Here is a 5,888-nt window from a genome sequence, read left to right as displayed (position 1 = left end):
CTTTTAAGCGTATGATTAAACTTAACAATGTTTAACGGTGCCTTGGAAGTATACAACATTAAACTCAATTTAGTTCACATTAATGTTTGCAAATACATTATTGGCAATTCTTAAATATTTCAAATCAACCAATTTGAAGCACGTAAGGCTTGCTCTCAAATGACTCTACTGAAATGATACCGAGACTGAAAGAAGCCTGTGCCTTAGGTCCAAGTCATCAATCACTGCATCGTCACTGATCCTCATGGTGTGACCCATGGCAAGGGCAGTAATGGCCACCAAAATCTCCTGCATTTGCAATGGGTGCACAACCAAAACGAGTGCAGACGCCTATCAGGATCACCCGGTCAGGTTTCCTTTAGGGTCTACATCACGCTGTGGGTCCCTCCACTGGGACACTTCCACGGCAGTCTCCTGCTCAATTTCCTTCTTGGTTCTATGGCGCGCAGAGGTTTGCTTCTCTGTTCGAATGCCGTGTTCTTGCCTTCTGGAATATCAGACGACTTGATTTCCATCTTGGACATCGCCAACACATCAGCAGAAGCACTCATGCGGGAAACAAACTGAGAGGCAACGTTCTTGGCAGCATAGGCCACACCCACTGCAGTTGCTGCAGTTACCAAGTAGGAAAGACCTCTTCTGAAGACCTTGTACCGTCTAAAACTTCAGTGAGGCCATTGTCAGAGAAGTCAGGCACTTCGATGTCTGTATGGTAATAACGAACAGAAGCAGGGCCATGCGACCAAACGATGACCCACGGCCTGCCCACTCAGAGACTCCCGGCACAGAAAGGGCCGCTTCACATCCAGAACAGGCTTCTTCCGCCGTCTGCACCACGGGCCACTGCGCACCTGCCGCCCCACGGGACCCAGGCGACTGGACGGGCGCAAACAGGCCAAGCGGGTGGCGCAAATTTTAAAATATGTTTTTAAAAATTATCAACATAACATGATTAGCCCAAAAAATACTTCAGAGTTTTATTTTAACTTGGCAGAGGGCATGTGCTCTCACCAGAAAAAGACAGCGAAAACAAGAGGAAGAAAGCACCCGTCCTTGGGGGAGGGTCACACGTCCTTAATCCCTTCTCCTCTGTTTCTCCCTCCTTTCAGGATTGCGGGGATGCACATGTACACATGCACCCAGCATGATTTTCAAGGCTCTGGGTCCAGAACTCAAACCGTGCAGTTGGTCATGTGGAATCTAGTCACTTTAACCACGATGCCACATGCTGGCCTCCAACAGTTATGTCCTTAATATCACCAAATATCCAGGCATTGTTTGGGTTTTTTTTTTGGTTTTTTTTTTAAGGTTTTTGCCATAGGATACATGCACTCACCAGAGAGAGGAAGAGAGGTAGCAAGAGGAAAAGTGAGAAATCTCCTTCCGGCGAAATGGCCACACTGCAATCCCTTCTCCTCCATTCTCCTCCTGTGATTCAAGTATGCACACACAGGCACCTGGTATGAATTTTAAGCCATTGATCTGGGACTCGAACTGCAGTCGACCATGTGGGAGTCCAGCACCTCAACCACCATGCCACCTGCTGGCCCTCTGCATTGTTTAACTTTTCATAATTGTCTCAAAATTTTTTTAAATCTATACATTTGAAACAGGATCCAAATAGGATCTTTAGCTTTGGAATTGATAATTATGTATTAAGACAAAAAGCTGAATTCTGAAAGCACAAAAGACAAACTTAGGGCAGGTGGTGACGGAGCGGTCGTCTTAGCATTCTCTTTTATCTTTTAAAATAGTTATTACCTTTTCCTTTTCTTAATATTTCTTCAGATTAAATGTTGCTGTTCATATTATTAGTATGATTTCTGTTTCCTGATAGCACTCTGACTTACACTCTATTAATCATGTGTTTTGATCAATAAAAGTTCTTAATCTTCACGAGCTTTAGCTACTTTGTTAAAAATCAATTGGTGGGGGGAGCAGCTGGTAGTGTGGTGGTTAAGATGATGTTGTTCCATAGTTTTGTGGGGTTTTTCTTACAATGCCTTTGCTTTTTTTTTATTGGGTAATGCTATCTTCATAAATGAATTGTGAAGTCTTCCCTAAGTTTTGAAAAAAATTGCATGGGACCAGCAGTTGGCGTAATGGTTGTGTGGCTGGACTCCCACATAGTCGACCGCGGTTTGTGTCCTGGACTCGGTGGTTTAAACTCACGCTGGGCACGTGTGTGTGCGTGCCCAAGGTCCTGAGAGGAGAAGGGAGGAGAAGGGATTGCGGCGTGGTCATCCCCCCGGGGGGGTGATTTCTCACTTTCTCTCTCTCTATCTCTGTCTTTCTGGCAAGTGCAAGCACTCTATAGCAAAAGCTTCTCAAAAAAAAAGGAAGAAAGAAAGAAGAAAAAATTGTAAAATATTGGTATTATTTCTTCTTTACTATTTGATATAATTCACCAATGAAGCCATGTGGGCCTTGAGTTTATTTTATAGGAATATCTGTTTAAATTATCCATTTACTTCTTTAATGCAAATAGGGTTCTTAGAATTTTTTTCATTTCTTCATGCGTCACTTTTGGTAAATTGTGAGTTGAGAAAAACTTGTACATCTCTCTTAAATTCTTAAATTAATTAGCACAAAGTTGTTTATATTATTTTATTATTATCTTTTTTATTGGAGAGGTTTTTGCTATAGGGCGTGTGCGCTCACCAGAAAGACAGAGAGAGACAGAGAGACAGAAAGCGAGAAATCACCCCCCAGGGGGATGGCCACACTGCAATCCCTTCTCCTTTATTCTCTCGGGATCTTGGGCACACACGCACACGCGCCCAGTGTGAGTTTAAGCCACTGGGTCTGGGACTCGAACCACGGGAGTTCAGCGACATAGCTATTAGGCTAACTGCTGGTCCCTCTTTATTATCTTTTTAATGGATGTAGGTTACATAGTAAGGTTCCTACTTTCATTCTTGGTATTGGTAATTTGTGTCTTCTTTTTGTTTTGGTTTGGTTTGGGTTTTGCTATGCACTCACCAGGGAGGGAGAGAGAGAGAGAGAGAGAGAGAGAAATCCTACCCCAGAGGGGAAGAGAGAGAGAGAGAAAGTGAGAAATCCTACCCCAGAGGGGAAGGCCACACTGCAATCCCTCCTCCTACATTCTCATCTCAGGATTGGGGCACGCACTTATACATGTCAAGCGCTCGCTTTCAACCCACTGGGTCCAGGACTTGAACCACACAGTCCAGCATGTGGGATCTAGTGCCTTGACCACCATCCTACCTGCTGGCCCCTGTCTTCTCTATTTTTTCTTGATTACTTTGACTCAAGGTTTATGACTTTATTTGTTAAAATAACTTCCATTTTCTTTAATGTGTTTTCTATTGAATGTTGTTATACTCATCTTTATAACTTCTCTCTTCTACTTTGAGTTTAATTTGCTTTTCTTTTTCTAGCTTCTTAAAATGGGAGCTTAAGTTGTTAATTTTAAACCTTTACTCCTAATATCAGCATTTAAAACTCTAAAGTTTGGGGCCAGCAGGTGATACAGTGGTTAAGGTTCTGGACTCCCACATGGCTGACCACAGTTCAAGTCCCAGACCTAGCAGCTTGTTTTCTCACTTTTCCTTTCTCTCTCTCTTCCAATTAAAAATAATAATAACAAATAAAATAAAATAAATAATTCTTTAAAAAAAAACTCTAAAGTTCTCAGGGCTGGCAGGTCGTTGAGGTGCCAGATTCCCATGTGGCTGACCACAGTTCAAGTCCTGGGCCGGGCAGCTTGCTCTCTCACTTTCCCTCTCTCTCTAATCAAATTTTTAAAATAATAATAAATAAATATTTAAAATGAAAACTCTGAAGTTCTTCCTAAGCTTTGTTTTAGCTGTATCCCAGATATTCTGATACGTTCCTTTCATTATCACCTACTTCTTTGACCCAAGGATCATTTCATTGCTGTTTAATTACCAAATATCGAGAAAATTATTATCAGCTATCTTATTATTGATATCTATTTTAATCCCACTGTGGTTCATTGTATCTCAGTCTTTTCGTAGTATGATTGCTTTATTGCCCAGTGAACTCATTTCACTGACACTCTGTTAAGGTTGAGCCTCAGAGTCTGCACACCCTACTGGGTGCCTATGGTAGATACAGCTGAACCCCTTCTAGGTCTCCCAGAAACCCCCAGCAGCTCCCTTGCCTACTCCCCACCTGTGTACACTTTGCTGTTAACAGTTTACACTGACTCCCAGAGACTGACCTTCAGCACCAAAGCTGCTTCACTCTGCGAATTTTACATTTACCCTGGGCAATCTGAAGCCAACAGCTGACTAAGTTGAGAGTATAAAGCCTGTCTTCTTGGATTCGAGCTGGTACACTTCAAGGTATAATTTATACTCGGAGCTCACTCTCTCTATGGGAGCAGGCTGAGTCTGGGACCTGAACTCTGACTTTTGTCTTCTTGCCCTTCCCTACCCTGCTTCTCCCATTTTACAGATTTCTCCTGAGATCTGTTCCTTTATAAACCATTTGATCTGGGATGTCTGGCCCAGGCTCTTCTTTTGAAGTTTGTTCATTTATTCATGACAGAGAGTGCATGCAAGTGCACAAGAGAGGGGTGGTGGGGAGTGTCTTTGGAGGGAGGATCTCCTTGTGCTGCGATCCCCTTCCCACCCACCCTCCAGCTTGTCAGGGTCTCAGGCCCATGCACAGCTCAGCATGTTCAGGTTAACTGGGCTAGGGACCAAAGCCCTGGTCAGCTGTGTGGTTTCCAGCACTGAGTACGGGACACTAGTGACTGCGCCAGGGAGGCTGGACCTAACCTTAAGGTGGCATCAGATAGCACCCAAAACATCAAAGTTCCTCCTGTCTCACTCACTTTATCCCCTATTTCCAAACCTAAAAATATGGACATGCTGAACTTTAAAATTACTTGATGTCGAAACATCTATGCTTGCACTAAAAGGGGTTTTATGCACTTAGTAAAAGAATCCACAACAAAGTACTTAACATAGGGAATTCTGGGGCTGGCAGGTGGCGTGGTGGTTAAGGGCACTGGACTCCCACATGGTCGACTGCTATTTGAGGCCCAGACCTGGCAGCTTGCTTTCTCACTTTCCCTCTGTCTCTCTCTCTCACACACACTCTATCCTTCTCTGACCAAATTAAAATAAGTAAATAAAGTAAAATAACATAATTATTTTTAAAAATATAGGAAATTCCACTTGCGTGTCTTATTAAGTTTTATGAAAAATAAAAGGACACACAGCAACTTTTCAGAAATAACACATCCTGTACAAAACAGTGCCCCCACACACCAACCGAATAATTGAGACTTTGACATTGCTCTCAGTGAAAGGCGCTTTCTCTTGGGGCCCCTCAGTAAGTTTCTGATGCTTGTCCTCAGCCCCCTTGGTCATACCCTGAAGGGAGTTGCCATGGTGACTATGGGACTGTGACCTCCGGAGCAACTCGGGCTCAGAAGAAAGGGTTTCCCCCAGCGTGCCTGAGAAGCAGGGAGCTGAGAGGCAAATGGCATTCTTCTCGGTCAATCAGGCAGATACTTAACTAGCTCAGCCTGGGAGTCGTGAGGAACGTGCTCAAACACCGTCGAAGCCGGAGCGGGAGCTGACACTGGGCTCGCCCTGCTACTCCTGTGTACCGGACTTAACAACCCTCCTCGCCCTGAGCCTGGGTCAGACAGAAGCAGGCACCCAAAGAAAGGCCGGCCTCGGGGAGGCAGGTTGAAGCCGAATAGCTCTAATTAATTTATTACAGGAGTTCACCGACATAAAGAGAGGGTCACTGCTTATGTAAATGATACTGGGTTCGCCCCAAGATCTAAACCCACTTAAGGAAAAGAAAACTATCTCATTTTTGTTTCATTAGCTTATTTGAATAGAAAAGAAGCCAGAAAGGGTCAATCATCCTCCCTGTTAACG

General features: G+C 43.8%; 1 pseudogene; it reads right to left on the bottom strand.

The window, feature by feature from the left end:
• Positions 1–232: 232 nt before the first annotated feature.
• Positions 233–912, bottom strand: LOC102468625 (cytochrome b-c1 complex subunit Rieske, mitochondrial-like; annotated as a pseudogene).
• Between the last annotated feature and the right edge of the window lie 4,976 nt (positions 913–5,888).

This window comes from Tupaia chinensis, unplaced genomic scaffold (genome assembly GCF_000334495.1).
Source record: "Tupaia chinensis unplaced genomic scaffold, TupChi_1.0 Scaffold000416_1, whole genome shotgun sequence".
Lineage (NCBI taxonomy): Eukaryota > Metazoa > Chordata > Mammalia > Scandentia > Tupaiidae > Tupaia > Tupaia belangeri.
This window is presented reverse-complemented; position numbering and strand designations above follow the sequence as displayed.